This window comes from Pongo pygmaeus, chromosome 1 (genome assembly GCF_028885625.2).
Source record: "Pongo pygmaeus isolate AG05252 chromosome 1, NHGRI_mPonPyg2-v2.0_pri, whole genome shotgun sequence".
In the NCBI taxonomy this organism is placed as follows: domain Eukaryota; kingdom Metazoa; phylum Chordata; class Mammalia; order Primates; family Hominidae; genus Pongo; species Pongo pygmaeus.
Window position 1 is genome coordinate 189,581,311 of NC_072373.2, and position 27,739 is coordinate 189,609,049.

General features: G+C 39.8%; 1 protein-coding gene and 1 pseudogene across 24 annotated transcripts in view; both read left to right on the forward strand.

The window, feature by feature from the left end:
• SCMH1 (Scm polycomb group protein homolog 1) overlaps positions 1-27,739 on the forward strand; it is a 242,035-nt gene that overhangs the window by 150,204 nt on the left and 64,092 nt on the right. The window lies entirely within an intron of this gene.
• On the forward strand, positions 18,152-27,675 carry LOC129012852 (tricarboxylate transport protein, mitochondrial-like; annotated as a pseudogene).

The window sequence follows — 27,739 nt, forward strand, 5'->3', positions numbered from 1 at the left end:
AGGAAGGGATCCAGTTTCAGCTTTCTACATATGGCCAGCCAGTTTTCCCAGCACCATTTATTAAATAGGGAATCCTTTCCCTATTTCTTTTTTTTGTCAGGTTTGTCAAAGATCAGATGGTTGTAGATGTGTGATATTATTTCCGAGGGCTCTATTCTGTTCCATTGGTCTATATCTCTGTTTTGGTACCACTACCATGCTGTTTTGGTTACTGTAGCCTTGTAGTATAGTTTGAAGTCAGGTAGCGTGATGCCTCCAGCTTTATTCTTTTGGTTTAGGATTGTCTTGGCAATGCAGGCTCTTTTTTGGTTCCCTATGAACTTTAAAGTAGTTTTTTCCAATTCTGTGAAGAAAGTCATTGGTAGCTTGATGGGGATGGCATTGAATCTGTGAAGTACCTTGGGCAGTATGGCCATTTTCACAGTATTGATTCTTCCCATCCATGACCATGGAATGTTCTTCCATTTGTTTGTATCCTCTTTTATTTCATTGAGCAGTGGTTTGTAGTTCTCCTTGAAGAGGTCCTTCACATCCCTTGTAAGTTAGATTCCTAGGTATTTTATTCTCTTTGAAGCAGTTGTGATTGGGGGTTCACTCATGATTTGGCTCTCTGTTTGTCTGTTATTGGTGTATAGGAATGCTTGTGATTTTGTATCCTGAGACTTTGCTGAAGTTGCTTATCAGCTTAAGGAGATTTTGGGCTGAGACTATGGGGTTTTCTAAATATGCAATCATGTCATCTACAAACAGGGACAATTTGACTTCCTCTTTTCCTAATTGAATACCCTTTCTTTCTTTCTCTTGCCTGATTGCCCTGGCCAGAACTTCCAACACTGTGTTGAATAGGAGTGGTGAGAGAGGGCTTCCCTTCTTGTGCCAGTTTTCAAAGGGAATGCTTCCAGTTTTTGCCCATTCTGTATGATATTGGCTGTGGGTTTGTCATAAATAGCTCTTATTATTTTGAGATACATCCCATCAATACCTAGTTTATTGAGAGTTTTTAGCATGAAGTGCTGTTGAATTTTGTCAAAGGCCTTTTCTGCATCTATTGAGATAATCATGTGTTTTTTGTCTTTAGTTCTGTTTATATGATGGATTACGTTTATTGACTTGCGTGTGTTGAACCAGCCTTGTATCCCAGGGATGAAGCCAACTTGATCATGATGGATAAGCTTTTTGATGTGCTGCTGGATTCGGTTTGCCGGTATTTTATTGAGGATTTTTGCATCCATGTTCATCAGGGATATTGGTCTAAAAGTCTCTTTTTTTGTTGTGTCTCTCAACTAACATTTTTTTTTTTTTTTTTGACACAGAGTCTCACTCTTTCGCCTGGGCCGGAGTGCAGTGGTGCTATGTCAGCTCACAGCAAGCTCCGCCTCCCAGGTTCACGCCATTCTCCTGCCTCAGCCTCCCAAGTAGCTGGGACTACAGGCACCCGCCACCGCGCCTGGCTAATTTTTTGTATTTTTAGTAGAGATGGGGTTTCACCGTGTTAGCCAGGATGGTCTCAATCTCCTGACCTCGTGATCCACCCGCCTCGGCCTCCCAAAGTGCTGGGATTACAGGCGTGAGCCACTGTGCCTGGCCTTCAACTAACATTTTTAAAGAAACTACCACTTGCTGAGTTTCAGAGTGAGCTTTTTAATTTTTTTTAACCTTTAATTTAAAAACCTGTTATTTTTAATTATAAGTATGTAATTAATTATACATATTTATGGGGTACATGTGATATTTTGATACAGGCATACAGTGTGTAAGGATTAAATCAGGGTTATTGGGATATCAATTACCTCAAGCATTTATCTTTTTTTTTTTTGGTTTAGAATCAAAGGAGAATATCCACAATTACCTGAAAAGGTTATTTCAGTACTCCTCCCTTTTCCAGCTACATATCCCATGAGTCTGGAGTTTCTTTGTAACTTCAACCAAAAATGACGTATGGCAACAGATTGAATGCAGAAGCAGATATGAGCATCTAACTGCCTTCTGTTAGATCAGACATCTGAAGAGATTTGCAAAAATATAAAATAATATTCTTTTCACTAAACTTTATTGTTTTGGAAAATATAATTTCATAAAAAGGTGTTAACATGTTTGTGTTAACTTAAAATTCATATTGTATCTAAGTTTTAATTTCTAATATGATAAATGTTGATAGATACAACACATAACAACTCTTTGTGGACCTCCATAAATTTTAAGAGTGTAAAGCGGTCTTGACACCAAAGAGTTTGAGAATCACTAGCAAAAAGGACAATATTGGCCAGGCATGGTGGCTCACACCTGTAATCCCAGCACTTTGGGAGAGTGAGGCAGGTGGATCAGTTAAGGCCAGGAGCTTGAGATTAGCCTGGCCAACATGGCAAAACCTCATCTCTACTAAAAATACAAAAATTAGCCAGGCATGGTGGCACATGCCTGTAGTCCCAGCTACTCGAGAGGCTGAAGCACAAGACTCGCTTGAACCTGCGAGGCAGAGGTTGCAGTGATCTGAGATTGTACCACTGCACTCCAGCCTGGGCAACAGAGCAAGACTCTGTCTCAAAAAAAAAAAGACAACATGGTTGGAGTAGAATAATCAAGGGAGAGTGGTAGGAAGTAGGTCAGAAAAATAATGAGGAATCAGATCATATAGGGCTCCGAAGTTCAGCATAAGGACCTTGGCTTTAGTTCTGAGTGAAAGGGGAAGCTATTGAAAGTTTTGAGCAAAGGAATGGTGAGATCTGAAGCATGTTTTAACAGGCTCACTCTGGTAGCTGTGTTCAAATTAGAGTAGAGGAGCAGAGACAAACCATTCAAAAGGCTTATTGTAAAAACCCAGGTTAGAGATGATGGTGGCTTAGGCCAAAGAAGTATGAAGGGGACTTATGAAAAACGATCAGATTCTTAATACATTTTCAAGTTATAGCTCATGGACTGCTAATAGGACAGGAATATAAGAAGAGAGGAGTCAAGGACAGCTCCAGTGTTTTTAGCTTGTGCCATTTGAAAGGAGATAGAAAAGTCTTGGGAAGAACAAGTCTATGGACTGAGATAGGTGAGTCAGAAGTTCAGTTGCAGATATACTATGCTTAGAATGTCTAATAGATTTTCAAGTGGGAAACTGTATTAAAAACAAGAAGTTTAAGGGAAATTTCTAAGCTGGTAATATAAACTTGGAAGTTTTAATTATAGGTAGAATTTAAAGCCGTGAGGCTAGAGGAGATCCTAGGGTTGTGTTCTGAAAATGTGGTCCCCAGACCAGCAGCATCAGCACTGCCCAGAAAAGCAAATTCCCAGACCTACTAAAGCAGAAACTCAGAGGCTGGAGCTCAGCAATCTGAGTTTTAACAAGCCATGCAGACTAAAGTTTAAGAACCACTTACCTAAGGACTAGAGTGTAGACAGAGAAGAGAATCTGTTCAATGACACTCCTGGGACATGCCCATCATTTACAGGTTGGTAAATATTTTACATCTCCCCTTTTTCTACAGTATGAATCTTAGTTTCCACCAACGTCAATCCTATAATATACATAAGATAGTTTAAGAATTCTATATGCATACCACTATGGAAAAACTCTTAGAAGAGTTCAAGATTTGTTTACGTTTTTTTCCTCCTTAGATGGTTAAAGTACTTAAAGTACTCTGTTCAAAAATTACTTGAATTACTTTTTTTCCTTCAATGTAATTATGTTATTCATTTAAAACACAGTTGTGAATTAGCCAGGCATGGGGACACACATCTGTAGTCCCAGCTAGCTACTCAGGAAACTAAGCTGGGAGGATCGCTTGAGCCCAGGAGTCTGAGGCTGCAATGAGTTATGATTGAGCCACTGCACACCAGCCTGGGTGACAGAGTCAGACCCTATCCCTAAAAAAATAAAATATAGTTGAGTTTATTTGTTTCTGTTTGCATTCAGTTTAAGATTCAGTTTTTGTCCTTATCTTTATGGATTTAATTTTATTTTTTGAATATATAGAAAATTAACTTGCTTCCAAGAGTCAAAAATCATACAAAAAATTTACTAAGAGAAGTATCGTCCACCCTGTCTCTTCTACCTTATTTCTTCCACCACCACTACCCTCTGTAAGCAATCACTTTCACTGTTTTCTGGTTTATCCTCCAATGTTTCATTTTACAAAAGTAAGCAAATTTATGTGTGTTTTCCTATCCTTCTTACACAAAAGGTAGCACACTCTATATTCTCTTTTGTACTTTGCTTTCTTCTTTTACTTAACAGTATACCCTGGGAGTCACTCCATTGCAAGTTCACAAAGATCTCCCTTATTCTAAGCTGTAGAATACTCCATTGTATATGTGTGTGTGTATACAATCAATATAGTTTCTGGTATTTTACAACTACAAATAATGCTACCATTGCATAAATAAATACACACACACACACCAGAAACTATATATATTGTGTATAGATTATTATATATAGTATATTATACAATAATATGTAATACTGTATATGTATTGCTTAATAAACTTGTACACATGTATTTTCATATTTGGAGGTGTACCTTCAGGGTAAATGACCAGAAGCGGTATTCTTGGGTCCAAGGGTAAAGGCAAATATAGTTTTGTTAGATACTGCCAAATTCCCTTCCACAGAGATGCTACTAGTTTTCATTCTCACCAGCAATGTGCCTGCTTTCCCGTAGCCTTACCAACAGGGTATATTATCAAGCTTTTGACTTTTTTGCCAATCTGATGGGTGAGAACTGGTTTCTCAATATAATTTTAATTTGCATTTCTCTTTTTATGAGTGAAGTTTAACATCTTTTCATATGTCTAGGGTGCCATTTTATCTTTTTTTTTTTTTCTTTTACAGGTTGTCATTTCTTTTGCTCATTTACCCGTGTAATTATAGGTCTTTTTTCCTCTCAATTTTAAAAGTCCTTTGTATGTTAGATACACCCTTTTATTGTAATAGATATCGTAAATATTTTCTCCCAATTGTACTTTGCTTATGGTAGTTTTTCATTTGTTTCCCATGCAAAAGTTTTAATTTTATAGTTAAATTTATTAACCTTTCATTATAGGAATTCACCTGTATTTTCCTCTAGTACTTATATATTTTTTTCTTTTTTATTGTTACATCTCTGATCCATTTGGAATTTATTCTTGTATTTGGTGTGAGAAATAGATCTAATTTGTGTTTTTCTAGTGGCCATCCATTGTTCCAGTATCATTTATTAATGTCTTCATCTCTGCCCTAGTAATTTGAGATACTGCTTTTATCATATCGCAGATTTATGTGTATAGTTGGGTCTGTTTTTCTATTCCATTGGTGTGCCTGTCCATTGGTGTACCAGTACCACAGTTTTCATAACAGAAGCTTTGTATTTTAATGTCTGCTAAGGCTAATTCCCTCAGCTCTCACATTATGTTGTTTTCTTAGTTATTGTTATGGTTTCTGCTTTGTGTGTTTGGGGGGTTTTTTTGGTTTTGTTTTGTTTTTTGAAACAAGGGTCTCATTATATTGCTCAGGCTGGTCTCCAACTCCTGAGCTCAAACAATCAGCTTCCCAAGTAGGTGGTACTACAGGTATGCACTGCTGCACCCAGCTAGTTTGTTGTTGTTGCTGTTGTTTAGAGACAGCATCTCGCTATGTTGCATAGGCTGGTCTTGAATTTCTAGCCTCAAGTGACCCTCCCACCTCAGCCTCCTGAGTAGCTGGGACTACCAGTGTGAGCTACAGTGCCTGGTTGTGGTTTTTTTTAATACATACAAAGTTTAATGTCAACTTATCCAGCTCCAGGGGCAAGGCAGGGCAGGGGCAGTGGGGACAGGTTTCTTTGTATTTTTATTGAGGTTGCATTAAATTTGTAAGTTAACTTAGAACTAACAACTTGATGATATTGAAAAATAAAAGAACAAGGATAAGAGATGTCTTTCTGTCAAGTCTACTTGTGTGTCTTTCAGCAGTGTTTTGTAATTATCTTCATATGGATTTTTCATATTTCCTGTTAACTTTGTTCCTGAGTATTTCTGCCTCTGTTAAATCATCTAACTGATTTGCCTATATGAAGGCTGTTGAGTTTTGTATGTCAGTTACGTATTCTGTTACCTTGCTCAATTCTCTCACTGTTTGAGCTAGCTTCATCACTGATTTTATAGGGAAGCACTGTCCAATAGAAATGTAATTTGAGCTATGTACATAATTAAAATTTTTATAGTACATTTTAAAAAGAAAGGCCGGGCATGGTGGCTCATGCCTGTAATCACAACACTTTGGGAGGCCAAGGCGGGCGGATCACAAGGTCAGGAGATCGAGACCATCCTGGCCAATGCGGTGAAACCCTGTCTCTACTAAAAATACAAAAATTAGCTGGGCGTGGTGGTGGGTACCTGTAATCCCAACTACTCAGGAGGCTGAGGCAGGAGAATCGCTTGAACCCAGGAGGCAGAGGTTGCAGTGAGTCGAGATCGCGCCACTGCACTCCAGCCTAGGCAACAGAGCAAGACTCCATCTCAAAAAAAAAAAAAAAAAAGCAGGTGAAATTAATTTTAATACTATATTTAATCGATAATATCCAAAACATTATCATTTCAATATGTAATCAATATAAGACATTATTAGTGAAATATTTTACATTCTTTTTCTACTGTGTCTTCAAAATCCAGTGTGCATTTTATATTTACAGCACATCTCAGTTTGAACTAGTCACACACTGCAAGTGCTCAGGAGCCACATGTGTCTAGTGCTTAACTTTTTTGGATGGCGCATACCCTGTCATGTCATCTACAAATACAGATTGTTTCACTTTATCTTTTCCAATTCTTAGGCTTCTAATTTGTTTCTCTTATCTTAAACTTTGGTTAATACCTCCAGTGCAATGTTAAATATTAGTGGAGCTAGTAGGTATCAGTACTTTATTCCTGACCTTAGTGGGAATACCTCTTGTGTTTCTCCAGTAAGATGTTTCGTTTAGGATTTTGGCACATATGTATTATCATGTTAATCACATAGCAAACTATTTATATTTTTTCTTGAGTGCTTAATTTTGTCAAAAACCTTTTCAGTATTAATAGAGTCACCACATAATTTTTTTTCTTAGACCTATTAATAAGGTCTGTTGATTGATTTCCTAATATTGAATTATCTTTGCATTTATAGTATAGACCCAACTTGTTCATGGTACAGTCTCTTAACATTTTTTCTTTTTTTGCTTTTTCTTTTTTTTGAGATGTAGTTTTGCTCTTGTTGCTCAGGCGGAAATGCAGTGGTGCAGTCTTGGCTCACTGCAACCCCTGCCTCCCAGGTTCAAGTGATTCTCCTGCCTCAGCCTCCTGAGTAGCTGGGATTACAGGCACCCACCACCACGCCAGGCTAATTTTTGTGTTTTTCATAGAGATGGGGTTTCATCATGTTGGCCAGGCGGGTCTCACACTCCTGACCTCAGGTGAACACTCCTGATCTCAGGTGATCTGCCTGCTTTGGCCTCCCAAAGTGCTAGGATTACAGGCGTGAGCCACCACGCCCAGCCTCTTAACTTTTTATTTAGAAATAATTTCAAGCTCACAAAAAGTTGCAAGAATAGTATAAAGAGGCCGGGCGCAGTGGCTAACACCTGTAATCCCAGCACTTTGGGAGGCCGAGGCGGGCAGATCTTCTGAGATCAGGAGTATGAGACCAGCCTGGCCAATATGGTGAAACCCGTCTCTACCAAAAATACAAAAATTAGCCAGGTGTGGTGGCACACGGCTGTAATCCCAGCCACTTGGGAGGCTGAGGCAGGAGAATCGCTTGAACCTGGAAGGTGAAGGTTGCAGTAAGCTGAGATTGTGCCACTGCACTCCAGCCTGGGCGAGAGAGCGAGACTCTGTCTCAAAAAAAAAAAAAAAAAAAAAAAAAAGTATAAAGAATCTCTTTATCTAAATTTACCAATTATTAACAATTTGCTGTATTTGTTCTATCATTTGTTCTCTTTATATATACATTTTTAACATTGATACAATATTTTAATCTATCCATATTCCTATTTTGTCAGTTCACTCAATGTGTATTATTTTCTTAAGGTGGTGTTGGAATCTGATCACTAATATTTGGGATTTTTGTACCAGTATTCATATTTGATATTTGTAATTTTTTATTTTGTGCCATCTTTTTCAGATATAGGTATCAGTTTATCTTTGCTTCATAAAAATAATTTGGAAATTTTCTTTTATTTTCTATGCTCTGAAACAATTTAGGTAGCATTGAGACTATGTAGTCACTAAAGTCTTGCTGGAATTCTCCTGAAACCCTCTCGGTCTGCTACTTCTTTGTGGGATAGTTTCTTAGTAACTCTCTCTATATATATATTGCATCAGCATTTGTGTGTATAAGCTTAAAATTCCCCCTGTGAACCCATCTGGGCCTGCTGCTTTTTTGTAGGGTAGTTCCTTGATAACTTTTACTGCTTCTTTTATCAAAGTTAATCTGTTTAAGCTATCTAGTTTTACTGGGGTCAATTTCAGTAAACTTTGTTTTCCTAGGAAATTACCTGTTCCATATTGGTGTTTAAATTTACCTGTATAAAAATACAAAGGGGTTGTTTGTGGGTTTTATGAGTTGTTTAGTTGACTTTGGTTCTGTCAATTTTGCCCATTTTCACTTACTGTTTTTATATTTGTGCTGTCTTTAAAAAATGTATTGATTCATAATATTTATTCATTTTTATGGGGTACATATGATATTTTGTTGCATGCATGTGTAATGATCAGGTCAAGGTATTGAGGGTATCCATCACCTTGAATATTTATCACTTCTGTGTTTTGGGAACATTTCAAGTCCTCTCTTCTAGTTATTTTGAAATATGCCATACATTGTTGTTAACTATAGTCACCCTGCTCTGCTATTGAGCTTTAGAACTTATTCCTTCTATCTAACTGTATGTTTGTGCCCATTAGCAAACCTCTTTTCATCCCTCCACATCCCACCACACACATACTCTTCCCAGCCTCTGGTAACTATCATTCTACTCTCTACCTCCATGAGATCAACTTTTTTAGCTCCCACATGTGAGTGAGAATATGCAACATTTGTCTTTCTGTGCCTGACTTATTTCGCTTAACATAATGAGCACCAGTTCCATCCGTGTTACTACAAATGACAAATTTTCATTCTTTTCTATGGCCAAGTAGTATTCTGTTGTGTGTGTGTATATATATATGTATATATATATACATATATATATATATGATTTTGATTTGCATTTACCTGATGGTTAGTGATGTTAAGCATTTTTTCATATACCTGCATATCAAAAAAATCATATATTTTTATGCCATTTTTATGTCTTCTTTGAGAAATGTTTATCCTGTCCCACCTTTTAATGGGATTATTTGGTTTTTTGCTGTTGAGTTGTTTGAGTTCCTTGTATATTCTGAATATTAGTCCCTTGTCCGGCGAATAGTTTAAAATATTTTCTCCCGTTCTGCAGGTTATCTGTTTATCGTTTCCTTTGTTGTGCAGAAACTTTTTAGTTTGATATAGTCTCATTTGTCTATTTTTCTTTTTGTTGTCTGTACTTTTGAGTGCCTAGCCATAAAATCTTTGCCTAGATCGGTGTCCTGAAGGGCTTTCCCTATATTTTCTTCTATTAAATATATAGTTTCAGGTCTTAAGTTTATGACTTTAATCAATTTTGAGTTGATTTTTTTATATGGTAAAAAATAGGGATCTAGCTGGGCACGGTGGCTCATGCTTGTAATCCCAGCACTTTGGGAGGCTGAGGCGAGTGGATCACCTGAGGTCAGGAGCTCGAGACCAGCCTGACCAACATGGTGAAACCCCATTTCTACTAAAAATACAAAAAATGAGCCAGGCGTGGTGATGGGCACCTATAATCCCAGCTATTCGGGAGACTGAGGCAGGAGAATCGCTTGAACCCGGGAGGTGGAGGTTGTGAGCCGAGATTACACCATTGCACTCCAGCCTGGGCAACCAGAGCGAAACTCTGTCTCAAAAAAATAAATAAATAAAAAGGATTTAGTTTCATTGTTCTACATATGGATATCCAGTTTTCCCAGAACCATTTATTGAAAAGTGTATTCTTTCTCTAATGTATATTCATGGCACCTTTGTTAAAAGTCTTTTGGCTATAATAATGTGGATTTATTTCTGGATTTATTCTGTTCCATTGTTCTATGTGCCTGTCTTTATACCACTACCATAGCCGTAGAAGATATTTTGAAGTCAGGTAATGTGATGCCTCCAGCTTTGTTCTTTTTGCTGAAAATTGCTTTGACTATTTGGGCGCTTTTTTGGTCTCATACAAATTTTATGATTTTTTTCTATTTCTGTGAAAAATGTCATTGGTATTTTGACAGGGATTTCATTGAATCTGTAAATTGCTTTGGGTAGTATGATCATTTTAACCATATTATTTCTTCCAATCCATGAACATGAGATGTCTTTCCATTTTTTTCATGTCCTTTTTCATTTTTTTTTTTTTTTTTTTTACTTTAGAGTCAGGGAGTACATTTGCAGGTTTGTTACAGAGGTATATTATGTGATCCTGAGATTGAACACATCACCCAGGTAGTGACCATAGTACTCAATAGGTAGTTTTTGAATTCTTGCCCCCCTACTTCCCTCTCCCCTCTTGTATTCCCCAGTGTCTATTGTTCCTACCTTTATGTCCATATGTAACCATGTTTAGCTTACACTTATAAGTGAAAACGTGCAGTATTTTTCTGTTTCTTTCATGAGTGTTTGTAGTTTTCCTCGTAAAGGGCTTTCACCTCCTTGGTTCATTTTATTCCTAGGTATTTTAATTTTTCAGTAGCTATTGTAAATGGGATTGCTTTCTTGATTTCTTTTTCAACTATTTCGTTATTGGTATATAGAAATGCTACTGATTTTGTATGTTGATTTTGTATCCTACAACTTTACTAAATTTGTTTATGAGATGTAAGAGGTTTTTGTTTGCATCTTTGGGTGTTTTGTTTTGTTTTGTTTTGTTTTTTAGATGAAGTCTCACTCATCGCCCAGATTGCAGCGGAATGGCATAATTATAGCTCACTGCAGCCTCAAACTCCTGGGATCATGTGATCCTCCCATCTCAGACCTCAGACTGCAGATTACAGAGATTTAAAACTTATTGTGATTTTCTTTGTGCTAACGTATGATGAGTTTTTGTGAATGTTTCACGTTCACTAATATCAGAGTGTAGTATCCTATATATCAATAAGATCAATGTAACGTGATTATTTTGTTTAGATCTTCTAAACCTTTACTTATCTTTTGTCCACTTGACCTTATTCTGGGAGTGGTGTCTTAAAGTATTGTATTAGTCATATGTTTCTGTTTCTCCTTGCATCTCTTATACTTTCTACTCTAAGTGATAAAATTATTTTAGTACAGAAGCATTTATAACTAAACATGGCAAAGGTATTATGATTAGGTAGAAGAATATCCTTATTCTAAAGAGATGCATGTTGAAGGAATAGCAGGTCCCAAAAATGAAGCATGGAGAAATTTTTCAAAGTAACATAACAATTTACTTTCTGAAACAGAACAGTTTACTCTGTATTGGGCCACTGTTATTTTTATTTTCCCACAGTTCATTGGAATATGAATGCTAGGGATTTGTTTTGTTCCTTCCTTCCCTGAGTTCTTCTCATCTTTTGGATTGGGATCTTCCAGAACGCTAGCTTTATATATTAGTTTGCCTGAGACCCCAGCTGCCTCTCAAATACATTTGGCTTTATTTAATTTGTTTTTAGTAATACAAATTATCAAAATACCAAAGACAACTGTCATATGTTTTCTTGGAAACAGCTATAAGCTTTCATTCCTTGTGTCTTATTCCTTAAGAAAGTATTTGTGATTACCTTCCCTGTTTCTGGACCAGATTTAGGCTGACTTTACACACTGACTTTACACATTGTCCTGTTTTTTAGAGACTGGAGAACCTGCCCTTTAACACCTATGCCTTACCTGCTTCCTCTGCACTACCACCAATTTGATATGTTTTAAGAAACTACTATGTGCCTGGTATAACTTAGGGTGCTAGGATATATGCTATGTAACTTTGAGCATAGGCTCTCTTTAGGATATTAACATAAACAAGGGAGTGGTATCAGCAAAATATAAGCCAAAATCAAATCCTAGGAACCTTCAGCTGGTCATCAAAACTAAATACTGGAGAGTAGAATCAGAGAGCAAGACAAGTTCATGAAGCGACATTAGCAAGGCCTAGAGCCCAAGAATCAATCTGAGATGAGAACCACCAAGGGCTAATGACAAATTTCAGGGAGCATATAAAGCATATGGAGGAAGTCCAAATGATGTTCCCCAGACACTGCCTTGCTATTATACGTCCAACAAGCCTGCTATTACAGGTTTGAACCATGTGGCAATATTCCTAACACTGAATAAGTACGCTCTGGTTAAATTTTATAACTAGTTGGAGAGAGAAGACTTGCTATACTGAAAATAGAGAATGAACGGTTCCCCTTTTATTCTCCCAAGACATGAAGTTATATTAATGTATTTAGCCAAAATACTATTATTGAGGCCATCGTGCAAATTAAAGTTTAGAATAGTTAAGAGTTTGATAAGAAACGAAACTGAGAAGTTAAAAAAATAAGCCACAGAGTGGATTTAGACCCAATATACTGAGGAAGGAAGTGTGTCTTTGTGTGTGTATAGAGACTCATGGACTTAGTACATGTATTTAAGGGTGAAAAGGATGAGCCAGAAAGTAAGAGACTTTATAGGAACTCAGGGCAATGTATCATAGTGAGGAAAGAGTGTTGGACAAGAAACCAAGAGACCTAAATTCTCTATCTGCTTTCACATCCCTTCTCCTAGAGGTAATGCCTGGTATTAGCAATTAAAAAAAAACAAAAACAAACTTTATTTCGCCAAAAGTCCAGGTCCTCAAGGGAAAATTAATGAGAATACCTCTATCTTTGTCCAGTTTCTCTGAGGGTTAAGAGAACTGAAGGAAATAAACATTAGTCATGGACCTGATATGTCTTGGGCACTTTACTATGACTTCTCATGTAATTTACAAACAACACCATGAGAGAGATTATCTCCATTTTACAGTTAAGATACTAGGCTCAAAAACATTAAGTGACTTAAACGATCATACCACTTGCAGATGGCAGGCCCAAGATGGAAACCAGATCTTTCTGATTTCAAAGCCTATGAACTTTTCACTAAGTCTGACTTTTGAATCACGCTAATTTCTTACTAGACTCTATCAGCCCAATTATTGTTTGCCAAGATTTTTGCACCATAGAAGAGTGTTGCTAGCATTTAAAAGAACAGGAGCATGCTGTGGAAAACAGTTGGGTGGTGCCTCGAAATACTAAAAATAGAATTACCATATGATCCAGCATTTCCACCTTTGAGTATATACCCAAAAGAATTGAAAGCAGGATCTCAAAGAGATATTGGTACTCCCATATTTATAGCAGCATTATTCACAATAGCTAAAACATGGAAACAACCAAGGTGTTCATCAGTGGATAAACAGATGAGCAAAATGTAATATATACATACAATGGAATATTATTCAGTCTTAAAAAGGAAGGAAATGGGCCAGGTGCGGTGGCTCACGCCTGTAATCCCAGCACCTTGGGAGGCCGAAGCGGGCAGATCACAAGGCCAGGAGCTCAAGACCATCCTGGCTAACACGGTGAAACACAGTCTCTACTAAAAAGTACAAAAAAATTAGCTGGGTGTGGTGGCAGGCGCCTATAGTCCCAGCTACTCGGGAGGCTGAGGCAGGAGAATGGCGTGAACCCAGGAGGCGGAGCTTGCAGTGAGCTGAGATCGCGCTGCTGCACTCCAGCCTGGGCGACAGAGTGAGACTCCGTCTCAAAAAAAAAGAAAGGAAGGAAATTCTACAGTGTGCTACAACATGAATGAAGTTTGAAGATATGTTTTGTGAAATAAGCCAATCACAAAAAGACAAATACTGTATGATTTCATTCATACGAGATACTTAGAGTAGTCAAAATCATAAAGACAGAAAGTAGAATGCTGTTTGCCATGGGATAGGGGAAGAGGGGACTGGGGAGTTGTTAAGTGGGATAGAGTTTTGGTTTTACAAGATGAAAAGAGTTACAGAGATGGATGGTGAAGATGGTTGCAAACATTGTGAATGTCTTTAGTAACACTGAATTGTGCACTTAAAAATGGTTAAGATGGTAAATTGTGTGTTATGTGTATTTTGCCACAATTTTTAAAAAGGAGAAAGGAAAACAAAGAACAGGCTGAGTTGGAGAATGATTACAGTAGTTAACCATTTACAGAGCATCTGCTATGTGATCACCACTGTTGAAGGTATTTTACATTATCTCTAATTCTTATAATGTTGTAAGGTAAATATTACTAATCCCAGTTTTTAAAAAGTACCCAGAGAGTTTGTAATTTGCCCACCGTCATACAACTAGTATGTATTGGAGCTGGGATTTTAAAATAACACTGAATTGTGCACTATGTATGACTCCAGAACATATTCATTAGCCATCAACTCATGTTGAATTTACTATAGAGATGGCCCTAAAGAAATGTCAGGTGCACTTTCACATCCATCTTCCAAAGAGGACTTTGGCTGTTAATAGATTGCACTTAAGGGGCCAGCAGAACACATCCAAGGGGAAGGGTCTGGAATCACCATTGATTTCCTGAAGGCAGGCTTTTGCAGAACTGCACCAGAGCCCCATGGGGAGGCGTGGCACAACTTACGGTACCTGTCCTGCTGTTACAATAGACAAACGGTCCCTATTCCTATCAAAGGCCAGCGCTTCCACTTGTTCTCTTGATTGCATCTTCTCTTGCCTCTCTATCTTCATCACTAGTTTCACCCCTAAACCCTCCTTTCTGAAACATTCTCATCAGCATACAAACATGCCCTCATATCTTCCATCTTTCAAAACTCTCCCTTGACTTTGCATCTCCCTTTCAGGTAGTGCCCCATGTCTCTGAAGTTTCACAGTATATTAATTTCCTATTGGTGTTTTAGCAAATTTCCAGAAACTTGATGGCTTTAAACAGCACGAATTTATTATTTCATAGTTCTGTGGGTCAGAAGTCTGCATAGGATCACTGGTTTCTGTGCTCCAGTCTCACAAGGCCAAAATCAAGGTGTTAGCCAGCCTGAATTCTTACCTGGAGGCTGTGGGGAAGAATCTGCCCTCAGGTTCATTCAAATTGTTGGTAATATTCAATTCTATGCTATTGTAGGAGTGGGGTCTCTCTTTCCTTGCTGACTGTTGGCCAGAGGTCATATCAGCTTCTAGAGCCCTTCACATTCCCTGGATTGTGGCCCCCTTCATCTTCAAAGTGAGTAACAATGGGTCTAGTCTTTCTCACACTTCAGATCTCTCTGGTCTCCCTTTCTGCCTCATTTCTCCTGCCTCAGCTGGAGAATGTTTTCTGCATGTAAGAATTCATGTGATTAGATTGGGCACCCCTGGACAGACTATGTTAATCTCCCTAATTAAAGGTTTTAACCTTAATTACGTCTGCAAAATCCCTTTTGCCATGTAAGTAACATATTTATATGTTCCAGAGATTAGGGTGTGGACATCTTTGGAATGGCCATTCTTCCTACTACACACAGTAAAACTTCTAAAAATAATTCATCTGTAGTCACTATTTCTGTTTCTGTCTTCCATTCTATTATTTTATCAGCTTTCTCGAGTTATTCTTCAGCCCCCACTGTTCCAGTGAAGCTGCTCTTAGTAAGAACACATTTGACTTTCCTGTTGACAGAACTTTTCTGCCTTCATCTTGCTCAGCCTCTCAGTAACTTTTCAGTACAACTGATCACTATTTCCTTCTTAAAACATCACCTTCTCTTGGCTTCTAGATCATGACAGTTTCTACATTTTCAATTCTTACCTCTGTCTCCTCTGGCTGGCATTCTCCACTTCTCAGCCTCTACTTGTTGGAGTGCTCCAGGGCTGAGTCCCAGGCCTTCTCCTATTCTACTGTACACAGAGTTTAGTGTGATGCTATGTCTTTATATACTGTCTACATGCTAATGACTACCAGGATTATATCTCTATCCTTCAACTTTCTGTGGAACTCTGGACTCATTTATTTGACTACCTACTTGTCATCTCTAGATATCTAAAGGTCATTTAGAATATAAGATAGCCAAAATAGCTTCTTGATTCCTAAACTGCCTCCTCCAAAACCTATAGTTCTTGTCATTTTCCCTGTCATAGTAATGACCAAAAACTTAAAATTCACCCTGAATTGCTTTTTCCCTCCCTCTCTTTCATCTAGGTTAGCAGTGCCATCAGCTCTGCTTATAAAATATGCCTCGTATTCATCTACTTCTTTGTACCCTCATGGCTATCATCACTTTAATCTCAGCCCACCATCATCTCTTGGATGGACTTCTACAGTTAGCCTTCTAACTGATGTCTCTGCTTCCATTCTTACCTTTCTATTATCCATTCTTCATCCACAGAGCATCTAGGCTGATATTTTTCAATAGTAATTAGAGCATTTCTTTACCATGACCCGGAAGGCCCTGCATAATCTGACATCTACTTTTCTGATTCTGTCTGATTCCTTTATTTACCCAGATGCAGTCTCTCTGGCTTTCTCTTTCTTAAACAAGTCAAGTTCATTATTTCCTTAAGGCCTTTATACCTGCTATTTCCTCTGCCTGGAATACTCTGCCCTACATCCTCACATGCCTGATTCCTGCTTACCAAGCCAGCCCCAGCCCAGCAGAAACTTGTATTTGCCACTGAAAATTAATATTGAACTCTAGTGTATGCAGTAGGACCTACCACATAATATATTCTCAGTACAGAATGATTGTTGGGTGAATGAGTGAACAAATGAGTGAATGAATGAATCTTGAGTTAGTAAGAGAAAAGCTGTATGGTATGACAGAAAGAGCAAAGACTTTGGAGTAAGACATCCTAGATTCATATTCCAGCCCTGCCTCTTTACTTATGTGACTGTGGTCAACTTACTCAAATTTCCATTTCCTCATCTCTTAAATAGAGATAATACATGCTTCATAGGCATGACTTAAACTATTGTCTTAGCTGCCACTATAAACTGCTTTTTATGCAACCTAGTACATTCTAGTGGCAGTGATGATTATCCATACTGCCATTGCACGTAGTATGACACTTCTTTCATAGAAGGTGCCCAATAAATGTCAGTTCCTTTTCAGCAAAATTAACTCCATCATGGGGGGCACCTATGTGCAAACTATCTTCTCCCTCCATTCTTGGTCTTAACAGTTGATATCTGCCTTTTAGTGGCCTTATTCGTCACTATATGGCCGAGGCAATAAGGATTGGATATATACATAAATGCACAAATCAGAAGAAATTTGTCAGGGGTGGGATACCAGTTCTACACATCTTTCTGTGCTACTATCCTGCCTTAGATGTGCTTTGCCTTTACAATGGACCTCACCATTACCTTTTCCATCTATAGGGCCATAGTATCTACCTTGTGTATCCTGGCAGTCTTTGTGTGTTAGAGCTAAAAAAAATTCCTTAAATATCATGTGGACTCTTCTCAAGCTAGCTATGGCATTTCTTTCTAACCCTGCTTGCTTCTCCTTCTTATGGACTGAAACCACCCAACACTATCCACAGGTCCTCATATAACCATACTTTTTACAACTCCATGCCTCTCTCCATGCTGTCTCCTCTGTCTAAAGTACCATTACCTACCCTCTACCTTGTCCTTTCCTAATGAAAAGCCTCTTTATTCTTCAAAGATTAGTTAAAATGCCACTTACTCTGAAATCTTCCCTGACAAGTCCCACTTGCCTATCTCCCTTATCCCTTCTCCTTCCCTTGCAGAGTTAGTCATTCCCTCCTCTGGGTTCTTATAACCCTGTATATATACACATTTGGGCACTATGCCCAGTGAATCTTTTTTAAAAGTTTTTATTTTGACATAATTTCAGCTTTACAGAAAAGTTGCAACAGTAATATAAAGAATTCCCTGGCCGGGCATCGTGGCTCACCACCTGTGATCCCAGCACTTTGGGAGGCCAAGGCAGGCAGATCACTTGAGCTCAGGAGTTCAGAACCAGCCTGAGAAACAGGGTGAAACCTCATCTCTACAAAAAATGCAAAAATTAGCCAGGCATGATGGCATGCACCTGTAGTCCCAACTACTTGGGAGGCTGAGGTAGGAGGATTGCTTGAGCCCAGGAGGCAGAGGTTGCAGCAAGCTGAGATTGTGCCGCTGTACTCCAGCCTACGCAACAGAGCCAGACCCTGTCTCCAAAAAAAAAAACACACACACACACACAATTTGCATTTTTTTTTTTTTTTACATAATATCCCTTTACTGCTAAAGACTTTAGTATTTCTTTTTTCATTTTTCTTTTTGTTGTTGTTGTTGAGATGGAATTTCATTATTGTTGCCCAGGCTGGGGTGCAATGGCATGATCTCACCTCACTGCAACCTCCACCTCCTGGGTTCAAGCGATTCTCCTGCCTCAGCCTCCCAAGTAGCTGGGATTACAGGAGCCTGCCACCACGCCCAGCTAATTTTTTGTATTTTTAGTAGAGACGGGGTTTTGCCATGTTGGTCAGGCTGGTCTCAAACTCCTGACCTCAGGTAATCCACCCACCTCAGCCTCCCTAAGTGCTGGGATTACAGACGTAAGCCACCATGGCCGGCCAACTTTAGTATATATTTCTAAAAACCAGGGCCTTCTCTTACAGGCATAGTACTATTTTCAAAATCAGAAAATTGGGCCAGGTGCGGTAGCTCGCACCTGTAATCCTAGCACTTTTAGAGGCCAAGGCAGGAGGATCACTTGAGCCCAGGAGTTAAAAACCAGCCTGGAAAATATAGTGAGACCCCAAGTTAAAAAGTAATAATTTTAAAAAATCAAAAGAGTAATATTAATATAATATGAAAAGCTAATCTATATATCTTACACAGTTATTAAAACCAGAAAATTAATATTGGTATATTACCAGGGGCTAATCTATGAAACTTACTCGTATTTTGCCAATTGACCCAATAATATCTTTTAGGAAAAGAAAATTCTGCATCACAAGTTGCATTTAATCATCATATCTCTTTAGTCTCCTTTAATCTGAAACCATTCTTCTGTTTTTCCTTATCTTTGATAACTTTAATATATCTTTATAAATATTTGTCCGTTTATAGATTAGCTCTCAATCTGGGTTTGTCTGATGTTACGTTATTATTAGATTCAGGTTGTACAGGTTATAACATTCTTCTCAAAGCATCATATTGGAGGTACATGATATCTACTTGTCTCATTATTGCAGATAGTAACCTTAATTACTTGGTTCAGGCTGTGTCTGTCAGGTGTCTTCACTGTAGAGTTACAATTTTTTCTTTGTCATTAGTTAACTTGTGGAGAACTTTGAAACTATAAATGTCCTGTTTCTCATCAAACTTTCACCCAGTAGTTTCAGCATTCATTGATGAGGCTTGCCTGAATCAGTTATTAACAAATTATTTCCTAATGTCTTCATTCCTTACATGTTCATTAATTGGAATTCTACTGTAAGCAAGAGCTTTCCCTTCTTCCCTGTTTATTCATTCAGTTACATCAGTATGGACTAATGGATTCTTATTTTATTCAGTGAGTTATAATTTGTTTCTGTCATTATTTTTCTGCTCAAATTGTCCAAGATTTGGACAGTAGAAGCTTCTTAAAATTGGCTTCTGCATCCTTTTGACATAGCCTCATCGCTGCTTGAATATCCCACTACTTTCTGACCAAGGTGTTCCAGGCTTATCTTGTACCTTTCCTACCTCAGTCCATACCCACTGAATTATGACTGATTTTACAAAGATCTACCCCCAACCTTCTCAAGATTGTATTCCTCTAGGGCAAGAATCATGTTGAGGTTTTTTCACTTTAGACACTTGGCAAACCTTGATGCTTAGCATTTATTTAGTCTTAAATTGATGTAGTCAAATTAATTAACACATAAATTGCCACTTCCTGGGCTCCTGCCAATCCAGAAAGATTTCTTCCTTCCACCTAGGCTATTTGCTAGAGTGTGTACAATGAAGACTCCAAAGACTAGAATCATGCCTGGCTCTACCACTTTTACTTCTCTCAGTCTCCCTTTCCTCATTTGTCAAAGGATGTGATAAATGTCACCCTTCACAAGATTGTCCTGAAGGCCAAATGAAACCACAGATGTATAAGAATTTTGTCTAAAGTATTTTTATTGATTAAGGGTCAAATTCTGTCAACCTTAGTAGCATCCAAATGTATTGGACAATATTCCTATCCTTCATCTTTCTCTTAAGTAAGGCAGTCATTAAATTAGTTATTTGCATTTGGAAAAATAAGAAAAGATTGTGTTTAAATAACAAACTCAGGGTCACATCATAAGAGTCTGAATTAAAATTAGATCCCTAGTCTTCTGACATCACCCCAATTTTTTTTTTTCAACTAGGATAATTAGATTAGATTGTGTCAGGGCAGGGCTTCCTGATAAAAAGAACTTCCAAATCCTGGAGACCCTCAGGATAGCTTAAGAAAATCCATTTATTAAGCAGCTTTTAAATTAGCATGAAGTCTAATCTCAGTGCTAGCTACTCACACATGACCTTTGTAAGCTGATTTTTTAGAACTGTTCAATATAATTGGTTGGTTTCTTCTGTCCAGATCTTTCAAGCCAGAGAAGGCAACCTCTTCACCAGTTGGCACCATGGACTTTTATGTCTAGCCTTAAGGAAAAAGAGAAGAAAAAATATTTTCTGACTATTGAAAGACCCAAGTAAAGCACTGTTCTGTTCTTCCCTTATGTCTGTTTCCTTTTTTATTCTACATATGTGGACTGGGTTAGAATTTAGTGCCTTGTCATGTGATGGCAGGAATTCCAAAGTGAATCACTTATCTCCCTACCCAGCTTAGATCCGTGGTATGTTACTAGAGAAATATGGGCAGTCTTGGGGTTTATAATAACTTAAAGTAAAACCAATCAGCATCTTAGGCTTGGGTGTGGAATAGGTAAAGAGTTGAATTTAACAAGGATTGGGGTTTTTTCTAGGCAAGTGTGTTGTTGGAAAAAGAGAAGGACAAGGAAGTGATTATAATTGTAGGTCAGTGGTTCTCAAACCTTCTAGTCTCAGGAAGCTTTTATATCCTTAAAGACTTCAAAGAGCTTTTATTTATGTGGGTTTTCTATATATATATATATATATATATCACCATATTGGAAATTAAAACTTAGAGTCAGGCATAGTGGTTCATACCTGTAATTGCAGCACTTTGGGAGGCCAAGTTGGGAGGATCACTTGAGGCCAGGAGTTTAAGACCACCCTGGGCAACATAGCAAGACCCCATCTCTCAAAAAAAACTGAAAATCAGCCAAGAATGGTGATACATGCTTGTAGTCCAACTATTTGAGAGGCTGATGCAGGAGGATCACTTGAGCCCAGGAGGTCAAGGGCTCGCTGAGCTATGATAATGCTACTGCACTCTAGCCTGGCCAACAGAACAAGACCCCCCACTCAAAAACAAAAATTTAGAACTTTTTAGAGCAGGAATATACAAGCATTCATTCCATGGAAACCATCCAAATATCCATTGTCAGATGAATAGATTAAGAAAATGTGGCATATATATACAATGGAATGTTACTTAGCCTTATTAAAGAAAGAAATGCTACCATTTGTGACAACATGGATGAACCTGGATGATAAGTGAAATAAGCCAGTCACAAAACAAACACTGCATGATTCCACTTACTTGAGGTATCTAAAATGGTCAAAAGCAGAGAATAGAATGGTGGTTGCTGTGAGAGGAGGTGGGGTGGATAGGAAGTTTTTACTCAATGGGTATAAAGTTTCAGTTATGCAAGATGAATAAGTTCTAGAGATCTGCTGTACAACATAGTGCCTATAGTTAACAATATGATATTGTCCATGTAAATTGTTGTCAAGAGAGTAGATGTCCTGTGAAGCATTCTTACCACACACACACACACAAAAAAAAAAAAAAAAAAAAAAAACCCACAGTGGAACACTTTGCATATGTCCAAACTCGTCAAATTGTATGCATTAAATATATGAATGTTTATATACCAGCAAAGTGTACAGGCTGGGTGAGGTGTCTCATGCCTATAATCCTCACACTTTGGGAGACCGAGGTGGGAGGATCACTTGAGGCCAGGAGTTTGAGACCAGCCTGAACAACATAGTGAGACCCTGTAAATTAGCCAGGCATGGTGGCATGCAACTGTAGTCCCAGCTACTTGGGATGCTGAGTCAGGAGGTTCACTTGAGCCCAGGAGGTTGAGGCTGCAATGAGCTGTGATCACACCACTACACTCCAGCCTGGGTGACAGAGCAAGACCCTGTCTCAAAAGTATGCAAAAAACTTTTTTGTTAAAAAAAAAAAATTAGTAATGAATAAATATATTTCAAGTAAAAAAAATAATATACAAGCGTACATTCCATTATTTGTTAGAGTGATGCCATTACATGTAGCTTCTGGAAAACTCCACTATGAGAGAATGAATGTGGAAAAGGCAAACAATGTTCTAGTATCATTATGAGTATATTTTTTACCTTACAGACCCTGAGAAGGACTTTGAGGACCCCCAGGAGTACCCAGAACACACTCTGAGAGCAGGTTACTATATAACATTTTAAAAATCTTTTGTTTTTTTGAGACGGAGTCTTGCTCTGTCACCCAGGCTGGAGTGCAGTGATGTGACCTCAGCTCACTGCAACTTCCACCTCCCGGTTTCAAGCAATTCTCTTGTCTCAGCCTCCCAAGTAGCTAGGACTATAGGCGCCTGCCACTGCTCCCGGCTAATTTTTGTATTTTTAGTAGAGATGGGGTTTCACTATATTGGTCAGGTAGGTCTCGAACTCCTGGCCTCAGGTGATTGACCCACCTCGGCCTCCCAAAGTGCTGGGATTACAGACGTGAGCCACCACGCCCAGCCATTAAAAATCTGTTTTATCAACAGTGAACATTTGGGTCATTTCAAGTTTCCAGTTACTACAAATAACATTGCTATGAGCATTCTTTTACACATATTCTGGTGTACACGTGCAAGAATTTCTTTGGAGTTTATACCTAAGATTGGACCTGCTAAGTCATAGGGTGTATACATCTTCAGATTTATTAGATAATGTGTGAGAGTCTTTTTGAACTCAAATAAACACTTGGACATCACATATTACCTAATAGTATTCGGATTTTGCCAATTATTCTAATTTCAAAGTAATTTTTTTTTAACTTCAGACTCCAATACAGATTATATGTTGCATTAGTTGTGTTATTTTAGTCTTCTGAATCTGGAAAGTTCCTCTTTTTTATTTTTCATGATATTGACACTTTTGAAGCATACCAGGCCAGTTGTTATATTAAATGTGCCTGAATTTTGGTTTGTCTGATTCAGGATTATTGATTTTTGACAGAGGTGCGACATAACTGATATGGTATTCCCAGCTGGGCATGGTGGCTCATGCTTGTAATCCCAACACTTTGGGAGGCTGAGGCAGGAGGATTGCTTGAATCCAGGAATTTAAGACCAGGCTGGGCAACAAAGCAAGACCCCATCTCTGAAAAAAAAAAAAAAAAAAATTTTAATTAGCTAGGTGTAGTGGCACACACTCGTAGTCCCTGCTACTTGGGAGGCTGAGGCAGGAGCATTGCTTGAGCCCAAGAGTTCAGAAGTTGCAAGGGTTTCCGCTTTTGCATCTTCCTCACTTTCTCTTGCTGCTGCCATGTAAGAAGTGCCTTTCACCTCCCACCATGATTCTGAGGCCTCCTCAGCCATGTAGAACTGTAAGTGCAGTTGAACCTCTTTTTCTTCCCAGTCTCAGGTATGTCTTTATCACCACTGTGAAGATAGACTAATATAGTAAATTGGTACCGGTAGTGTGGAGTGCTGCTGAAAAGATACCCAAAAATATGGAAGCAACTTTGGAACTGGGTAACAGGCAGCAGTTGGAACAGTTTGGAGGGCTCAGAAGAAGACAGGAAAATGTGGGGAATTTTGGAACTTCCTAGAAACTTGTTAAATGGCTTTGACCAAAAGCCTGATAGTAATACGGACAATAAGGTCCAGGCTGAGGTGGTCTCACATAAAGTTGAGGAACTTGTTGGGAACTGGAGCAAAGGTGACTCTTGTTATGTTTTAGCAAAGAGACTGGCAGCAATTTGCCCCTGCCCTAGAGATTTGTGGAACTTTGAACTTGAGAGAGATGATTTAGAGTATCTAGTGGAAAAATTTCTAAGCAGCAAAGCATTCCAAGAGGTGACCTGGAGGCCAGGCGCGGTGGCTCACGCCTGTAATCCCAGCACTTTGGGAGGCTGAGATGGGCGGACCACAAGGTCAGGGGTTTGAGACCAGCCTGGCCAATATGGTGAAACCCCATCTCTACTAAAAATACAAAAATTAGCGGGGTGTGGTGGCGGGTGCCTGTAGTCCCAGCTACTTGGGAGGCTGAGGCAGGAGAATCACTTGAACCCAGGAGGCAGAGGTTGCAGTGATCCAGGATCACACCACTGCACTCCAGCCTGGGCGACAGAGCGAGACTCTGTCTCAAAAAAAAAAAAAAAAAAAAAAAAAAAGGTGACTTGGGTGCTGTTAAAGGCCTTCCACTTTATAAAGGAAGCAGAGCATAGAAGTTTGGAAAATTTGCAGCTTGACAATGTGATAGAAAAGAAAAACCCATATTCTGAGGAGAAATTCAAGCCTGCTGCAGAAATTTGCATAAGTAACGAGAAGCTGAATGTTAATCCCCAAGACAATGGGGAAAATGTCTCCAGGCCATGTCAGAGGTCTTCAAAACAGCCCCTCCCATCGCAGGCCGGGAGGCCTAGGAGAAAATGGTTTCCTGGCCCAAGCCCAGGGTCCCCATGCTGTGTGCAGCCTAGGGACTTGGTGCCCTGTGTCAGCTGCTCCAGCCATGGCTGAAAGGAGCCAATGTAGAGCTCAGGCCGTGGCTTCAGAGGTGCAAGCCCCAAGCTTTGGCAGCTTCCACATGGTGTGGAGACTGCAAGTGCACAGAAGTCAAGAATTGGGGTATGGGAACCTCCACCTAGATTTCAGAAGATGTACGGAAACACCTGAATGCCCACACAGAAGTTTGCCGCAGGGGCGGGGCGCTCATAGAGAACTTCTGCTAGGGCAGTGAAGAAGGGAAATGTGGGGTCGGAGCCCCCACACAGAGTCCCTACTGGGGCACCGCCTAGTGGAGCTGTGAGAAGAGGGCCACTGTCCTCCAGACCCCAGAATGGTAGATCCACCAACAGCTTGCACCGTTTGCCTGGAAAAGACACAGACACTCAATGCCAGCCCATGAAAGCAGCTGGGAGGGAGGCTGTACCCTGCAAAGCCACAGGGGTGGAGCTGCCCAGAACCATGGGAACCCACCTTTTGCATCAGCATGACCTGGATGTGAGACTGGGAGTCAAAGGAGATCATTTTGGAGCTTTAAAATTTGACTGCCCTACTGGATTTCGGACTTGCATTGGCCCCATAACCCCTTTGTTTTGGCCAATTTCTCCCATTTGGAATGGCTATATTTATCCAATACCTATACCCCATTGTATCTAGGAAGTAACTAGCTTGCTTTTGATTTTATAGGCTCATAGGTGGAACGGACTTGCCTCGTCTCAAATGAGACTTTGGACTGTGGACTTTTGGGTTAATGCTGAAATGAGTTAAGCCTTTGGGGGATTGTTGAGAAGGCATGATTGGTTTTGAAATGTGAGGACATGAGATTTGGAGGGGCCAGGGTAGGATGATATAGTTTGGATCTGTGTCCCCACCCAAATCTCATCTTGACTTGTACTCCCATAATTCCCATGTATGGTGGGAGAGGCCCGGTGGGAGATAATTTAAATCATGGGGGCAGTTTCCCCCATACTGTTCTTATGGTAGTGAATAAGTCTCACAAGATCTAATGGTTTTATCAGGGGTTTTCACTTTTGCATCATCCTCATTTTCTCTTGCTGCCACGATGTAAGAAGTGCCTTTCACCTCCCACCATCATTCTGAGGCCTCCCCAGCCATGTGGAACTGTAAGTCCAATTAAACCTGTTTTTCTTCTCAGTCTTGGGTATATCTTTATCAGCAGCGTGAAAACGGACTAATACACTAATAGACCTAAGAAATAAGATAGACAGCAGCACGGTAATAGTGGGGGACTTCAGTACTCCACTGATGGGGCATCAAGACAGAAAGTCAAGAAAGAAACAATGGATTTAAACTATACTCTGGAACAAATGGACTTAACAAATATATACAGAACATTCCATCCAGTAGCCGCAGAATACAGCACATGGAACTTTCTCCAAGATACAACATATGGGAGGCCACAAAACGAGCCTCAATAAATTTAAGAAAATTGAAATTGTATCAAGCACTCTTTCAGACCACAGTTAAATAAAACAGGAAATCAATTCCAAAAGGAACCTTCAAAACCGCTCAAATACATGGAAATTCAATAACCTGCTCCTGAATGATCATTGGGTTAAAAATGAAATCAAGATGAACATTAAATAATTCTTCAAACTGAATGACAGTAGTGACACAACCTGTCAAAACCTCTGGGACACAGCGAAGGCGATGCTAAGAGGAAAGTTCATAGCCCTAAATGCCTACATCAAAAAGTCTGAAAGAGCACAGACAATCTAAGGTCATACCTCAAGGAACTAGAGAAACAAGAACAAACCAAACCCAAACCTAGCAGAAGAAAGGAAATAACCAAGATCAGAGCAGAACTAATGAAATTGAAACAAAATAAACTATACAAAAGATAAATGAGTCCCCACCTCCCACCTGCCATGGCCACACCCTGCATGCTCTGGTGGCCGCTGAGCCCACATCCGGGAAGGCCAAACTGACACACCCGGGGAAGGCAATCCTGGCAGGTGGCCTGGCGGGTGGCATCAACATCTGCATCACCTTCCCCACCAAGTACATGAAGACGCAGCTGCATCTGGATGAGCACTTGCACCTGCCACGGTACCGGGGCACTGGGGACTGCGTGCAACAGACGGTCCACAGCCATGGCATCCTGGGCCTATACCACGGCCTCAGCTCCCTCCTCTACGGCTCCATCCCCAAGGCAGCCATCAGGTTTGGAATGTTCGAGTTCCTCAGCAACCACATGCAGGATGCCCAGAGACAGCTGGACAGCAGGCACGAGCTGCTGTGTGGCCCAGGAGCCAGCATGGCCAGTGCCGTGGTGGTCGTGTGCCCCATGAAGACCATCAAGGTGAAGTTCAACCACGACCAGACCTCCCCGAACCCCAAGTAAACAGGATTCTCCCATGGGGTTAGGGAGATTGTGCGGGAATAAGGGCTGAAGGGAACGTACCAGGACCTCACGGCCACCATGCTGAAGCAGGGCTCGAACCAGGCTATCTGCTGCTTTGTCATGACCTCCCTGTGCAACTGGTACTGAGAGGACAACCCCAACAAGCCCATGAACCTGCTGATCACTGGGGTCTTCGGAGCTATCGCAGGTGCAGCCAGTGTCTTTGGAAACACTCCTCTGGACATGATTAAGACCCAGATGTAGGGCCTGGAGGTGCACAAATACTGGAACACATGAGACTGCGGCTTGCAGATTCTGAGGAAGGAGGGGCTCAAGGCATTCTACAAAGGCACTGTCCCTGCCTGGGCTGGGTTGGCCTGTATGTGGCCATAGTGTTTATCATGTATGATGAGGTGGTGAAGCTGCTCAGCAAAGTGTGGAAGACAGACTAAGCCTAGAGGGGCCTCAAAGAGACCGCCCCAGGCACCTCCAGAGTGCCCTACCACCCATGTCTCA